Source organism: Sus scrofa, chromosome 14, assembly GCF_000003025.6.
Source record: "Sus scrofa isolate TJ Tabasco breed Duroc chromosome 14, Sscrofa11.1, whole genome shotgun sequence".
Taxonomy (NCBI): Eukaryota; Metazoa; Chordata; class Mammalia; order Artiodactyla; family Suidae; genus Sus; species Sus scrofa.
In genome coordinates this window covers 121,349,665-121,366,592 of record NC_010456.5, presented here as the reverse complement: position 1 = coordinate 121,366,592, position 16,928 = coordinate 121,349,665, and the positions used below count along the sequence as shown (strand labels likewise).

Below are 16,928 nucleotides of genomic sequence, written 5' to 3'. Positions count from 1 at the left end.
TGTATCAGATGGATGTTCACTAAACCTACAGCAGGAATCATTTTATGATATACAGAAGTCAAATTATGCTGTACACTTTAAACTTACACACTGCTATATGTCAATTAATTGCAATAAAACTGGAAGAAAAAAAGGAAAACTACTGACAAAAGAACAAGTTTTGAGCATAGATTCTAATTCATTATTGGGCTTAGACTTAAAAAAAAAAAAGATATGTTTATGACTACAAAATATAATGTATATGTTACAAACCCAACAATGTTGTTGCATAACCAACAAAAACTAGGAGAGGAAATGGACTGAGGTACACTTACACCTTTACACTGCACTGCTTTATGCTGCTTAACACCTTGAAGTACACTTCAATTGCTATAGCTCAATTTATGTCTTAATCTCTTAGCTATAAAAGATGAGGAAATAAGGGAGTTCCCATCATGGCTCAGTGGTTAAAGAACCCGACTAGGAACCATGAGGTTGTGGGTTCAATCCCTGGCCTCGCTCAGTGGGTTAAGGATCCAGTATTGTCGCGAGCAGTGGTGTAGGTTGCAGACGTGGCTCAGATCCCATGTTGCTATGGCTGTGGCATAGGCCAGCAGCTACAGCTCCGACTGGACCCCTAGTCTAGGAACTTCCATATGCTGCGGGTGTAGCCCTAAAGACAAAAGACCAAAAGAAAAAAAAAAAAAAAGATGAAATAAACATAATACTATAATAAATATAGATGAGCTAAATATACTCATTAAAAGAAAAAAGTCTCATGTTAGATCACAAAACAAAATATAACTATGTATACTAGATCCACCCCAACCCACCCAAATTTGAAAGGATGAAAATGAAATACAGACAGACTCTATGTTCAAAATGACACAGGTATTGTATCGGCACAAGGATATTCACTGTAGCACTATTTGTAACAACAATATATTCAAAACCTAAATGTCCATCACCAAAGGCCTGGTTATATAAATTACTGTTTATTCAATTAAATACTACATAGTTATTAAAAAGAATGGGGCAACAACCATGTACTGGTATTAAACAACTGAGGCAGCAAAGCATAAGAACTCTGTAGATAGACTGCTGGAGTTCAACTTCTAGCTTCACAACTTACTAGCATTTTACCTAAAGTTTCTATGCCTCAGTTTCTCCCTCTATAAGGAGATAAATAATATTACCTAACTCTCGAGGTTGTGATAAAGATTAATAATGAATGCCAAAACACTTGTGAGAACAGAGCCTTCAACATACAAAGCATTGTTTAAGTATTAATTAGTTACAAGAGAAAAACCCAGCTGTAGAACAGCATAGTAATGCTATCATTTGTGAAAAAATAATATATACATATATGTTTGTGTATGTATAAAATACCTATGGAAGGTATTTTATACATACACAAAATTGATAGTTACCCTTAAAAATCTTAAGGAATCGGGAGTTCCCGTCGTGGCACAGTGGTTAACGAATCCGACTAGGAACCATGAGGTTGCAGGTTCGGTCCCTGCCCTTGCTCAGTGGGTTAACGATCCGGCGTTGCCGTGAGCTGTGGTGTAGGTTGCAGACGCGGCTCAGATCCTGCGTTGCTATGTCTCTGGCGTAGGCTGGTGGCTACAGCTCCGATTGGACCCCTAGCCTGGGAACCTCCATATGCTGCGGAAGCGGCCCAAAGAAACAGCAAAAAAAAAAAAAAAGACCAAATAAATAAATAGAAATGAAAAAATTAAAAAAAAATCTTAAGGAATCTAGGATGACTGAATACAGTGCCATTTTTCTGATTAATTCTCTGACTACCATGCCTATGGTACATTTTACTAAAATCTAAAGTCATAAATAGCAAACTCTCAGAGACAAATGTATTTCTTCAAAGTTACCTATGAAAGTTCAGACATTTAATATGTAACCAAACAATATACAAAAGGAATTTATCTTTGGAGACAACACTACAAAGACATATGCAAAAAAAAAAAAAAAAAGCATTCAGGGAGTTCCTGCTGTGGCTCAGTGGAAACAAACCCATCTAATATCCATGAGGATATAGGCTCGATCCCCTGGCCTTGCTCAGTGGGTTAAGGATCTGATATTTCCATGGGCTGTGGTGTAGGTCGCAGACATGGGCCGTGGTATAGGCCGATAGCTGCAGCTCCAATTCAACCCCTTGCCTGAACCTCCATATGCTGCACATGTGGCTCTGGGGGGAAAAAAACATGTTCATGGCATAGCAATGGGCATATACAAAGAAAATACTGAAAATAACCTATATGTACATCAAAACTCTCAATAAATTATGGTGCCACACAATGGAGTATCATTCACACATTTAAAATAATAGCATAGGAGTTCCCACTGTGGCCCAGTGAGTTAAGAACCCGATTGCAGCAGCTCAGGTCCCTGCATAGGTGCAGGTTCAATCCCTGGCTTGGTGCTAAGTTAAAGGATCCGGTGCTGCATAGGTCACAGCTGCAGCTCGGATTCAATCCCTGGTCCAGGAATTTCCATACGCTGTGCATGCAACCACTAAAAAAAAAAAAAAAGATAATATACACATACAGCATAACTTTATATATAAAGTTATAATTTCATACAAAAAAACAGTAAATTATGGACTCTTTCTATACAAGAATACAGATATACTTCATTCCTTTTCATTGCTATACTCTATGGTATGAGTACACCATAATTTAATCATTCTCATATCAACTGACATTTAGGTTGTTTCTTTTTTTTTGGCCAGTAAAATAACGCTTCATTGAGCATAAAATCTTCATACACAGGAACCAGTACTTCTGTAAGGCAGATTCCTGAAAACAGAACTGTTTGGTCAAAACTATTATGCATTTTAAATATTTATAGGTAGTTCCCAGCTGTCTTATTCCAAAGAGACTGCATCAATTTATACTTTCTCAATCCTGCCAATTACTAATTCTTTCTCATTTTTATCAATCTGATGTATTAAAAATGATATTTAATGTACATTTCCTTGATTAGTAAGGGTGAACAAATCTTTTCATTGTTCCACTGTTTGTGGTATTCGGACAAAATACAGACATAGCTACACTGTTTAATATATATTGTGGCTTTTTCTTAATTTGCCAATATTTAATAATTGGGAGCCTCACATACAAATCTAGACCTTTACCTCTCTTTTAAAAAAAAAATCAAAAAATGAAGACACTACTGGGTCAACATTTCTTACTGACAAAAAACAGCTGGTGCTGAATACAAACTGTGCCCTCCTAATGCTCTCCACCTCAACCATCTCATACATTCTCCCTACTGAGTTCACTCTTTTATGTTACCTGCCTGGTCTCCTGCACAAATTTAAGTTTAGCACTCCATTACTGTTTAATTATTTGGTTATCTACCAGTTAATCAGAATTCTTCCTATAAAGGAAATATATATACATATTATCTATAAAACACTTCCTCCGTTGATTTTTTCCTTTCAATTTAGTATCATTCATAAATACATATATAAAATCTTAAAAGACTAAAACACCACCATAAAATGACAGCAATTTTTATCCTTGTTTATTAAGATGAGTTTCACTTTCATTTATCTCTACATTTTTTTTTAATGTATACAATAAGCATTCCTTCCTTTTATAATCAGAGAGGAGGGAAAAGCTATGTTCCTTTTGAAAGAGAAAACGATAGTTTGGTTATGTTCACTTTTAAACTGACAAAGGGTAATAAAATGTATTTATAAAGAAATCTTGAACATACAAGAGGAGTTCAACATAATAAAGCCCATAATTAGTCCAAAATTAGTCCTTAATAGTTCATGAGGAACACTTCAACACTTCATCCAACACTTCAGATTTGAACTATAATGTAAAATTTTCTACAGGAGATATTCAAAAGTACCTGGAGTGATCTGATTCATGTTAAAAGTTATAAACCAAATCCTTGAATATTGGCAATCAGAAACCAGGTTTATTCAAATATAAATATAAAAACTATATTTTCACTCAGGCAACACTTTATTTAATACATACTAAAAGCCATGCACTTTGCACATGCTAAGTATTCAGTAAGAAGGTACAGTCCTTGCCTCTAAGCTTACAAACAAGTGGGAAGGCAAGAATAATAGTGTCGTAAGAGCTGGAAGCACATAACTTAAACCAGCCTTCAAGTTTGAGGGACGCAAGAAAAACTTCTTAAAAAGAGATAACACCTGAGGAGAAATAACTAAAAAGAGTGGGAGGGAGTCAGGAATCTTGGAGTCATCCTAACTCCTCTTTCTCCTTCAACTCTCATTCTAACCATCACCAAATCCTACCCCTTCTTTCCCTAAAGTTTTTCCTGACTCTTCAAATTCTCGTCATTCTCATTACCACTACCCTGCTTCAGGGTACACAGAATTCTCTCCTCTAATAGCTTTATAACTAGTCTCACCACATCTACTCCCCATCCTATTACTAGCCTAATCACTACACTGTAATTAGAGTATCTTTCAAATACTGAAATCTAATTAAATTACTGTTCAATTTAAAACATTTGGTGGGGGGAGAGTGGGTGGCCCCATAAACATAGTCTTCAGGATAAAATCCAAAATTCTTTGCAATAATTTCCAAGCCTTTCCAGATCTGGCCCCCTGACTTCTCCTGCCATAACTCCAATATTCCCCACCTTGTCCTCTAGTCTAATGAACTTCCTTCAGATCCCATGGCAAGTCCTGCTATCTCTTGTTCCCAGGACTTTGCAGGAACTACTCCTTTCTTTCTTTTTCAGGGCAGCACCTGTCGCATATGGAAGTTCCCAGGATGGGGTCGAATAGGAGCTGCAGCTGCCAGCCTACACCATAGCAACAGCAATGTGGGATCCGAGCCACATCCATGACCTACACCACAGCTCATGGCAACACTAGATCCTTAACCCACTGAGCAAGGCCAGGGATCAAACCCACATCCTCATGGATGCTAGTCGGGTTCGTTACTGCTGAGCCACAATGGGAACTCCCTCCCTGCATGAACTATTTCATTCAACAAGAAATGGGTTTATGGTTCTTCAATGAGCTAACTCTATGCCGTCTTCAGATCTCAGAGGTCAAGGAAGCCTTTCTTGAATACTGAAAAGCCCTCGAGTATACAAACCCCCTTCCATACTCCCACTTAAAACCTCCCCTATCAGAACATTTTTCACTATATCATACTTGTCAGATTAACTGTCTCTCATTTAAAGTAATGGGAAAACAGGGAGCCTTCTTTCTTTTTCACAGTTGCACCCTAATAGCTAAAAATAATACCTGGCAGTTATGTTTATTGAAAGAATTGTGGAGTTCCCGTTGTGGCTCAGTGGTTAACGAATCCGACTAGGAACCAAGAGGTTTCGGGTTCAATCCCTGCCCTTGCTCAGTGGGTTGAGGATCCGGCGTTGCCATGAGCTGTGGTGTAGGCTGCAGATGCGGCTCGGATCCCTCATTGATGTGGCTCTGGCGTAGGACGGCCGCTACAGCTCCGATTCGACCCCTAGCCTGGGAACCTCCATATGCCGCAAGGATGGCCCAAGAAATGGCAAAAAGACAAAAAAGAATGAAAGAATTGTATTCATTAACTTAGCTTCATCTACCCTCCTAGGTAGCAGCCTCCTTACAATTCTTACTATGAAGTACATTATAACTGCAAAAATATGAACATTTTATTAACCACACAATAAGCATGTAGTAAACACTCACTGAAGATAGTTGAACAAAGACAAAAAACCTTGTCTCATTGAAAGTTTCCCATACTCAAGTTAACTCAATCACTTAGTTTTTGTAATGAATACCTAAAAATGGCAAGAATTCAACTGTATTTTCCTTTGTTTATAAAGATCTGAAACACTCTTTATTCTTTTCCATAGTTTAAAGGACAAAAATAACTGCTCTCACTTCCAAGTCACATAAAGCTGTATATTTTGTAATTCAAAAGTTAAAAAAGGAATCTTCAAAACTGGAAGACCAAAGATCAAGAAAGCACCCCAAATTAGCATGCTCAAGGTAATGCTATTATTCAGAGAGAAACAGAAAAACATATCCTTAAGCAGCATGAGTGAACATGAGGTAGGATTAGTTTTTATGGAGGCTAAAGAAATAGCTGTCATATAAAAAAGTAAAATGCTCTATATATTTGCCTATGTTAATTAGAATCATGCCAAGAATATACAACTCATAGCACCTTTAAACTCATTCATTCAACCATTCCCCCCTCTGGTTAGGGAGGCAAGATGAAATAGTTTGAATTGACGTGGAGAGACACAGTACTCAATTTTATATAGCAGCAAATACATGTGAGTTTTTCAGGAAATCTAGTGTTCCTTCTTATGCATAAGACTTATGTAATTTCGATTCTGAGCAAACAAAAGTTTTGAGCAAAGAATTGAAAATTTCTGTTTACTCAACCTAAAAGTTGTTATAACTGAGATTACAGGTCTCCTGTACAACACTTCAATTCACTATATATATATATATATATATATATATATATACATATAGTATTCATGAGGACACTGGGGATCAAACCTGTGTCCTCAGGAATACTAGTCAGATTCGTTTCCACTGAGCAACAGTAGTAACTCCTAAACAGCCTTTCTTTCAGTGGAACTCAATAAATGTCACACAAAACCTAAGTATTGACAAAATATACATTACTCTTCATTTAACACAGAGCTAATAGGCAATAAATCAAAAAGTTGGTGGTCTAACCAGTATAAAGAAGACAGATATAATGTAACTTCTGTCTTAGGTTATATGCACTAAGGTGACTACACTATTCAAAAAGTATTTTCAGAAGTTCCCATTGTGGCTCAGTGGTTAACGAACCTGACTAGCATCCACCCAGCGTCCATGAGGATGTGGGCTGGATCCCTGGTCTCGCTCAGTGGGTTAAGGATCCAGCGTTGTCATGAGCTGTGCTGAAGGTCGCAGACGTGGCTCAGATCCCACGTTGTTGTGGTAGTGGCAGAGGCAGGCAACTGTAGCTCTGATCTGACCCCTGGCCTGGGAACCTTCATATGCCCTGGGTGTGGCCTTAAAAAGACAAAAAAAAGACACAAAAAAAGCACTTTCAACCTCAACGAGTGATTTCAGTACTTTTAACTGCTTTATTTTGTATGTATAAATCTACATATTTCTTCACCAGGTGTTAACTGATCATAAATCCTTTCCATTACTCTTTCTACAAACTATCAGAAACTGTCAGAAAAAAAAATATAAACAAAAATAAATGTACTACATACAGCAGATTAGAAGTGTGTGTGGTCTCAAGGTAGGTATCTTACATTTAAGAATCAGTATTTATTAAGTTGCCATTATTATAAAACAATTACATTTATATAATCCATTTTTCAGACTATTCAGATGAAGACCATATGCTCCATTGGTTATTTATCTATTTATCCTAATAGCTGTTAAAATATGATTTACATAATACATTTTGGGCTTTAAAAATATAACCTCATTATCTCTGTATTATATTTTTTTAAATATCCCAAAGCAAAAAAAAAATCTTCCTCATAAGATCAAATGAAATACACTGAGCAGCCAGGCCCAATTTAACTTAAGGTTAATAAAAGAACTTTTTCCATCAGAAGCTACTCTATTGAAAGGCAGCCCTCACTTACATTTTTTAATGTACATTTTCAAAAGTATTTACTTTTGTAATTTAACATATTAAACCTAACCAGTTCCCGACCGTATACACTATCTACTCTCATGTGACTATAACCACAACATATGATTCTTACCTAGTTTACAGAAGCTTTGATGTAAAAAATTCTTACACAACAAAGATGTAAAACATTTAGTAATTTGCAGGTAGCAAGTGATATATTATTTAAATTATGCCAGAAAGAAAAAAAAATTATTTGGCAATACTTAATTACTCTCAGAAGCAACTCAAATATCATCAAATTGTTATTTATAAAAACTGGATAATGGTATATTCAGAAAAAAGTGTCAATAAATTATTTTTAACACATGAATATACATTTGTGGATTATTCATTTTCAAAGAATTTGAATATAATAAAACACAGCAAAACTTCTATATGAAAACTTAGTTTTCAACTTTAATAAAACAAAAATCTTGCCAGAATCATTATAATTATCACAATGTGTGTGTGTGCATGGAAATGCCAGGCATTTTTGTATGCAGATAATTAGTTATGCATTAAAGCATTACTGACAGAGCTAATGCCGTAAGAATTACACAGCTGACTTTTAAGGCAAATTTATTAAGTCCTTCCTTTTTCATATCACAAATATCTTCAAGGTGAAACAACATTTAACTCTCATATAAACAAAAATAAATGTACTACATACAGCAGATTAGAAGTGTGTGTGGTCTCAAGGTAGGTATCTTACATTTAAGAATCAGTATTTATTAAGTTGCATTATAAAACAATTGCATTCCAGTATCTTAAATAGTTTTGACACAATGCTGCAATGTTTGGGTTGTACAGCATTCTAGAGGAAATGTTTAAAATTATTTCTACTGAAATTTTTAAGTCCTATACACAAACATTATGGAAATGTTTGTCAGAGCTATCAAACTTTTTAAATAAAAATATTAATAAATTGTATTAGAACTTATAAATGCATTTCAAAAATAGTGACTCCACTTTTAAAAAGTCATTTTTCTCAGGCCTCAAAACAATTCTTGCTTTTCATGCCTCATCTTCAACCTAAAACATTATTACCTGATTAATGTCACCTACTCACTAACCATCACTATATTTGATCATCTTAGTGCCCAACCCAAAGCCTGACATAGTCTCACATATTTTGGGGCTTCAATACACTTTGTTCCTAAGTACTCATGTTCTGTGCATACTACTATAAGCTATTATATAACAGGAGGTGGGAAAAATTAAAAAATACTGCAGCTCTGCAAGCCATTTAGCATGCTGAGTATCCACAGTTGCTTAGTGGGTGTTCTGAAACCAGGCCATATTTCTAGTATTAAAAATTTCAAATCAGTACTCCCAAACTACAGAAATAATGTTTTCAAGATTAAATCATAAAACCTTGCTATTCTAAGTTGCCTGGTATATAAGCATCCCATTTCTATAAGTTTAAAACTAAAATCAGCACATGGTAGATAAACCAATATTTGTTTTAGCAACAAAATAAGAAATAACTCTTTTACCTATCTTTGTATATCACGGAATTCAACAGACTGCAAAACTAAGACAAAATGCAACTTATTTGAGCTAGAACTAAAGCACTTTAGTGAAATACCAAATTCTTTATCCCAGAAGATATACAAAACAAAATTGAGGTAAATATAATCTATTGCAGGTCACCCAATCTGTCAGACTTACAGACTTCTAGTAAAAAATTATGACCTCTAATCTGATTTTTCCACTTCAGGTTACCAAGAAATGCCAAATAAATAAATAAAACTTCTCTCTTTAACAGTTCCAAAGTTGTGGAAATATTTTTGTCATTTTGTCATATCACTGTAACAGGTATATTTTCATTCAAAACTGATAAAGCATACTGTTACTCAATTTTACAGATTTCATACCTAATTCACAAAGAAACACATGGTAGATAGAAACTCTATAAACTGTAAAGTAGTAATAATATACTGCACTGATTCAGTACTTTCAATTATTTGCTTCAACTTAACTTTAGTCAATAAATACTTATAATGCCTACCACGTTTCATCTCATTAAACAAATTTTTCCAATAACGAAAGGTTAACACATTAAAATTTTTAATTGTATCTCTTTTTTTTGGTCACAACAACATGGGATCTGAGCCTCTTCTGCAAGCTATACCACGCTCACGGAAATGCCAGATCCTTAACCCACGGTGCAAGACTAGGGATCGAACCATATCCTCATGGATACCAGTCGGGTACTTAACCTGCTGAGCCACAACGGCAACTCCTAAATTGTATCATTTTAGATGGAAACTTTTCTAAAATATAATACATGCTTCCGTGCTATCTTTAACAAAATTTACTAATAGCAATTAATATCGTCATGATCTTATATCATCATTTTTGCTATACTCTTCCACACATAAAGCAAACAGAATTTAAAAGATTTTAAATTTCTGGAGTTCCCGTCATGGCTCAGTGGTTAACGAATCTGACTAGTATCCACGAGGATGCGGGTTAGATCCCTGGCCTCTCTCAGTGGGTTAAGAATCAGGTGTTGCCATGAGCTTTGGTGTAGGTCAAAGACACGGCTCAGATCTGGCATTACTGTGGCTGTGGCGGGTAGGCTGGCAGCCATAACTCCGATTCGACCCCTAGCCTGGGAACCTCCATATGCAGCCATAAAAAGACCAAAGACAAAAAAAAAAAAAAAAAAAAAAAAAACAAGATTTTAAATTTTTATCACAATAAGTTGCCCTAAACTGCTATATCTTTAAAATGTCTTTTAAGTGCTTTTTAGGTATTTCACCCTTGCTCTTATTTTCAACTTTCTATGTCCTCTAGCTGTACCCCAGAACTCTCTACATTTGGTTACCGAACTTTTTTTTTTTCTTTTTCACAGCCCCAACTAGGGAAGTTCCCAAGCTAGGGGTCGAACCAGAGCTGCAGCTGCCAGCCTACACCACAGCCACAGCAACGCCAAATCCAAGCTGCATCTGCAACCTATGCTACAGCTCACAGCAATGCTGGATCCTTAACTCACTGAGTGAGGCCAGGAATCAAATCTGCATCCTCACAGATAATATGTCAGGTTCTTAACAAGCTAAACCACATGGAAACTCCTGGTTACCAAACTTTTTTTAAATTGGTACATAATAAGAACGTTAAAAAGGAGTTCCCATTGTGGCTAAGTGGGTTACAAAGTCGGCTAGTATCCATGAGAATGCGGGTTTGATCCCTGGCCTTGCTCAGTGGGTTAAGGATCCAGCATTGCCATGGGCTGTGATGTAGATTGAAGACACAGCTCAGATACTGTGTTGCTATGGCTGTGATGCAGGCCAGCAGCTGCAATTCTGATTCAACCCCTAGCCTGGGAACTTCCATTTGCCACAGGTGTGGCCCCGAAAAGGAAAAAAAGAAAAAAAAGTTTAAAAAAGCCCTCAAGGCCTGAGGGATTCTAAGAGCAGAAAATATGTTTAAGAACAAAAGCACTATGACATCTCTTTGAATTTTTTAGTGACCTGTGTTCTGGGGGGGCTCCAGAATATTAATTTAAACTAATTTACAATTAGGAACCTACAAGGTCCTAACAGTAAACAATGTACAATGTCTACAAGGTCTAAACACTATTACTAGAGAAATAGCATTAAAGAATGCAGATATACTTGCTATTTTTGAAGCTCAGTCTAGCAAAAAAGACAGACATTAAACACATAATTACAAAAATGATGAATGTTATAAGAGGGGAAATACAGATAGTAAGGGACCTTGAAACAGGAGAATATAACTGGATATCAAAGAAGGCCTCCCAAAGGATATGATATTGAAGCTTGATGGGCAATTAGGAGTTTAATGAGGTGAAGAAAGCATGGGATTGAATCAAAGGAGACAATACCAGAAAGTTTTCATTTCCCAAAAAAATAAACTTCAGATAAATGAGGTGTAAAGCATTTATAAAGTAATTGCTAAAATGCAAAAATTTTTATTTGTCTTTTTTGTGTGTGTGTGTGTGTGTCTTTTTGCCTTTTCTAGGGCCACTCCCTCGGCATATGGAGGTTTCCAGGCAAGGGGTCTATTTGGAGCTGTTGCCACCAGCCTATACCAGAACCACAGCAATGTGGGATCCAAACCGCGTCTGCAACCTACACCACAGCTCACGGCAATGCCGGATCCTTAACCCAGTGAGCAAGGCCAGGGATCAAACCTGCAACCTCATAGTTCCTAGTCGGATTAGTTAACCACTGAGCCACAACGGGAACTCCCGCTAAAATGCGAAAATTTTTAAAGGAACTTCTCAGATTTCTATAATGAAAATAACTGTAAGGATTAAAAAAGCAATACGAGAATGTTTTAAAATGGGAAACTATGGCACTTTGGAAAGACGTTTGAGATGGCAAAGAAGGTCCCTCATTGTGCACTCAAATTAAGTATTAAATCCAACTGCATGCAAAATTACTTAATATTCAAGTTCAGAGAATTTTTAAACCATATAAAGCCATACAAATACCTCTTCCAGGATATAAACTGCTGATCATACTGGCTGATTTATTGAAAGCAAAGAGTAGCATTTTGAAATAAGCATTGAAAGAGGTTGTTAATGTTCTTAGAAGAGTACATTTTAAATGTCTGTATAATAAAAACTTACTATGAGTTCTAAGGAAGTCCATAAATGTTACTCTTAACATGATGCATAAATGCTGAGAAAAAATATTCAATATGATTTTGAAACATTTTATCATTATCCAAGTTCAAAGCCTCAGAATTATTCCATATTAGGCTTACTTAGTTAAAATATTAATGAAAAATATGTTCTTAGTTAAAAGTTTTAAATAATAATCTGGAGCAGTTCCCCAACATTAATGCAGATCCAGAGTTCAAGGCCCAAATTAAGAGGCACACAAGAAATAACAAACTCTAAAAATATAACTTTAGTGAAAGCCTATAGTTATCACCTAAGATATTAGGTCATACATGGACTCCAAATCATTATTCACCTGCAATTCTCCAAAGGGACCTTAACATTGCTAATTTCTATGCTTTTTCTAACCTCTACCTATCCTACTTATTATTTTTCAAGAGTTAGTTTGGGGAGTTCTCATCGTGGGTCAGTGGTTACTGAATCCAACTAGGAACCATGAGGTTTCAGGTTCAATCCCTGGCCTTGTTCAGTGGGTGAGGATCCAGCGTTGCAGTGAGCTGTGGTGTAGGTCACAGACGCAGCTCAGATCTGGCATTGCCGTGGCTGTGGCTGTGGCCAGTGGCTACAGCTCTGATTAGACCCCTAGCCTGGGAACCTCCATATGCCACAGGTGCAGCCCTAGAAAAGACCAAAAAAAAAAAGAAAATTTAGTTCGGGTTGTATTCTCCAGTAAGCATTTCTGGTTATACATGCAGTCTGAGTGTTAACTCATCTGAGTTCTTCAGGGTATACTGCTATCAAAGCACTTGTCACATTAACTATTGTCTGTCCAGTTCACGCAACAAGCCATGAAATTATTGAAATCAGCAAACATAGTGTATTTATATGTGTACCCTCACAGTCTGGGACACATACGGCACTCAGTAGAAGGTCTATGACATTAGTGAATATGAAACTGTAATTACTAAGAAATATTTGTAGAACAAAGTTTAGAAGTTAAAGACTATCTGCAAAATTGTGAAAGTCTTAGAAGTAGAAAGGAATGTTGTACAACTCAAAACTGGAAAATGAGAAAGCTTCAAGTCAATTGGGGAAATTGAACTGGAAATTAACTGCCAAAATCTAGATATTATTCATGTCAGAACAAGTCATTTCCACTTTATCTCCAAGATTAGAAAAAAAATTTTTTTAAATATCTGTCAATAGTGAACTTACATTTGTAGGATTTATGAACAGTGTTTGAGGGCAAATAAAATGCTGAAATATGTGTTCACAGTGCCATGAACATAAGAAGACAGACTTGCCAAAATACTTCATAAAAGTCTTCAGGGTGATTTCACATAGGGACCAATCACAACCTCTTTTAAGGTCACCTGTAATGTTTTAGCTTCAAACAATATGTTCATTCTTTAAGATAAAAGAATCTTTACCTTTTACTGCATATACCACTTTTTGCAATCAGTTCTGCTCTTTAGAAAAGTTGGAATGAGATATAGTGTGAAATAACCTAATTAGTTCTTTTAACTCTTCATAATGGGGACACCATACTTTTTTAAAAAGCACATTATGTTAGCAACATCTCAAAAGCTGAGGAGCCCTTGGTAATTAGAATACTCTTTTCATATGTTAGCCCTTTGATTTGCTGAATTAATCAAATGCCAAAGGCAGAAGGAACATTACTAAAATAATGCAATTACATATTATGAACACAAATCATTTTTTCAGACTCATACATTTTCATTTCTACCTGCACTAATTGACAATTACATTTCAGAGCACTCTATATCAAGTTCATGCACATCATAGGTCACTTTGTAACTTAGAAATTTTTCAGATTTTTAAGTCACTGTAGGCAGAGAGGTAGGAAAATGCAAAATTTTAACTATTACATTAACAGAAAAAAATACTTCCAAAAAGATCTATAGCATACAACTTTGATGGGATGTAAATTTCAGAAGAATAGCAAAATTTACACATATATTATTTGGTCCATGAAAGTTTTAGCCTTAAATTATCGTATGCCTAGTACATAACATGGGAATGCATGAAAGGCCAACAATAAGCAAAAATAACAAACAAATTTAACATTTGCTTTACTTATTTCTCAAGTATCACGTAAAAGTACCTAATCCCTCCCTGTTGCTAAATTATAGCCAATTTCTAACTCATCTATAACAAAATATTTATTAATTCCTCACTAATCTTATTAAGAAATGTCAAAGTGTTTATTTTATGTCAAAATTTCCTCTCCTAATTGATATTTTATAAACTTCCACCAAGTCCAAGTTATAAACCTCAGAACTCACTGAAGGACTTGTGGGTCAACTTCTTTTGTTGTTTTTTATTGTTTGGGTTTTTCTTTTCTGATCTTGTTTTGGTTTTTATTATTATAAGCATAGATTTTTAAGCTTTTTCATACATGAATGACACATGAATGATATAGTGAATTGAATATAAAGTCTTTCATTTAATGTTCAACCTCCAAAAAAATTCATCCTTATATCTGCATGTTCAGGTTAGTGTACATTTTTTAGCAAAAAAAAAAAAAAAAAAATTTTATTTTCTTCTCATAAAATGATATTTAAAATCTAAAAATTATTTAGGCTGTCTTACAAGTCTTACAGAAATATTAAATTACACAACAGATACTAATAATCCAGCATATTTTCAAAACAAGTAGGACTGCAGTTTAGCTACCTAGATAACAAAGAATTTGAATTTTATTCATCCTTCCCCTCACAATCCATACAGGTAAACCAAGGCAAAATATATTCCAGTAGTTATTCAGAAGCCATTTTGGAAACCATTCCACACAGAATTCCAGTTTATATCTCTCTGAATGTGGGACAGGCCTGTCCCAAGTCACCAAAGAAACAGTAACATTTAAAAAGTGTAATTCCAGGAGTTCCCATTGTGGCTCAGTGGTGAGGAACCCAACTAGTATCCATGAGGATGAGGGTTCAATCCCTGGCCCCACTCATTGGGTTAAGGATTTAGTGTTGCCATGAGCTGTGATGTGGGTGGTTGTGACTAGGCCAGTGGCTTCGGCTCCAAATGACCCCTAGTCTGGGAACCTCCAAGTGCCATGGGTGTGGCCCTAAAAAGATTGAAAAGAAAAGAAGTGTAATTCCAGCAAGCATAACAAAAGAATTATAATTTTAGTGTTCCTTTTGAAAAGGAAATGTTTCAAATTTCTGACTGGTTTCTAGTTCACAAGTTGTATAAATCCTTCTTGCTACAATTATCAAAACGCAGCTCTGATCAACTTTCTGAATATTAGTTTAAAAACTAAAAAAGAAAAAATCCAGCTGCAAGTTATTAATATATTTCTTAATATCACTCTTTAACCCATAACAATTTATAACAAATAAAAGAAAATCTTAAACATTTGAAAACTGTTCTAATAACCAGAAAACAAATGCCAACCCAAAATAAATGTTTTCTTCAAAAACTGAACAAACACCTTCGGGAAAACTAGTAACCTTAAGAATAGGCCAAGTACATACCTCCAAACTGGCATTTCAAGAATACAGTTTTATGTCATCTTTATGTTACATTTAAGTCATTTAAAAGTTATAAACCTTAGACAAAGCCTTTATTCCCTGTGGTCTATATTTCAAATGCATATTCATAATTAAAATTCTACAGTGCACCCTATGTCCAAATTAATATTTAAAAGATTTATTACATTCAAAGATCCTTATGCAGGGAATGGTCACTTACATACTTATTCCTAATAGTTCTTGTCACTGTCACATAGAAAAACATCAACACTTAAATTCAAACTATGAAGGTAAGCTTACTGAATGTTACAAATAGCTAAGTTTCTTCAAATACAAGTAACAAACAGTTACAAGGGTTGTGGCATGTAAAGGGGAGGGTAGAGATTAGCAACTAATAAACCGAGGTCTTTAAAATTAAGACAGTCTTTCAGTGTTGATGCTACATTTTGATATAAAAATACTTGGTTACACAAGTGTATCCTGGGATTCTGGGGAAAAAAAAGAACAAAAATAGTTTGATACAATTATCCATTACTCTGAGTAGATACTAGAAGGAGCTGACATTTCTGAATAAGTGTACAAAATAACACTAGCATAAGCTTAGACATAGACTGTTATGATTTACCGTGGTGGAGGCAAATACTATACAGCCTACATCTGCAACCCAATTTTTACTTCGGTATCCCCAGAGACTAAGAAAACATTTCTTTGGGCAGGTTGCAAAACATTGCTTCCTCTTTTATTCTCATCACCCTCATTATGATACAAAGCAACAGACAGACAAGAAAGCCAAATCACCAACTGCAAGGGTTTAAAGCTTAAACACACACAAAAAGCATCTTCTTTCCAGCTACCGAAAGGGTATTCAGTTCACCTGTTTGTAAATCCATACTAACACAATTACACAAAACCTCTGATGATTAAAAAAAAAAAAAAGCAATTAATGGTTCAGAGTCATTATTCTTCTACCTAGGCAAGGGGGGGAGGGGGATGGTACAAAACAATGGATACAGAGGGGCTGGGGAAAAATCGTTTTGTCCTGAAGCCTCTAACGTTTAGAGCTGGGGGTGGGGGGTGGGGGGGGCGGGGAGGAGAGTACTTTTCCTCTATCCCTAAAAGCTGCCGCGGAAAGAGGTTGGCATTAGGCAGGTCCAACAGAGCAGTCTTGGACCTACAACTCGCTTCACCAAGCAACACACCCAA

General features: G+C 35.7%; 1 protein-coding gene across 4 annotated transcripts in view; it reads right to left on the bottom strand.

Annotated features, from left to right (window-relative positions):
* SHOC2 (SHOC2, leucine rich repeat scaffold protein) overlaps positions 1 to 16,928 on the bottom strand; it is a 96,207-nt gene that overhangs the window by 77,552 nt on the left and 1,727 nt on the right. The gene's annotated exons all lie outside the window — the stretch shown is intronic.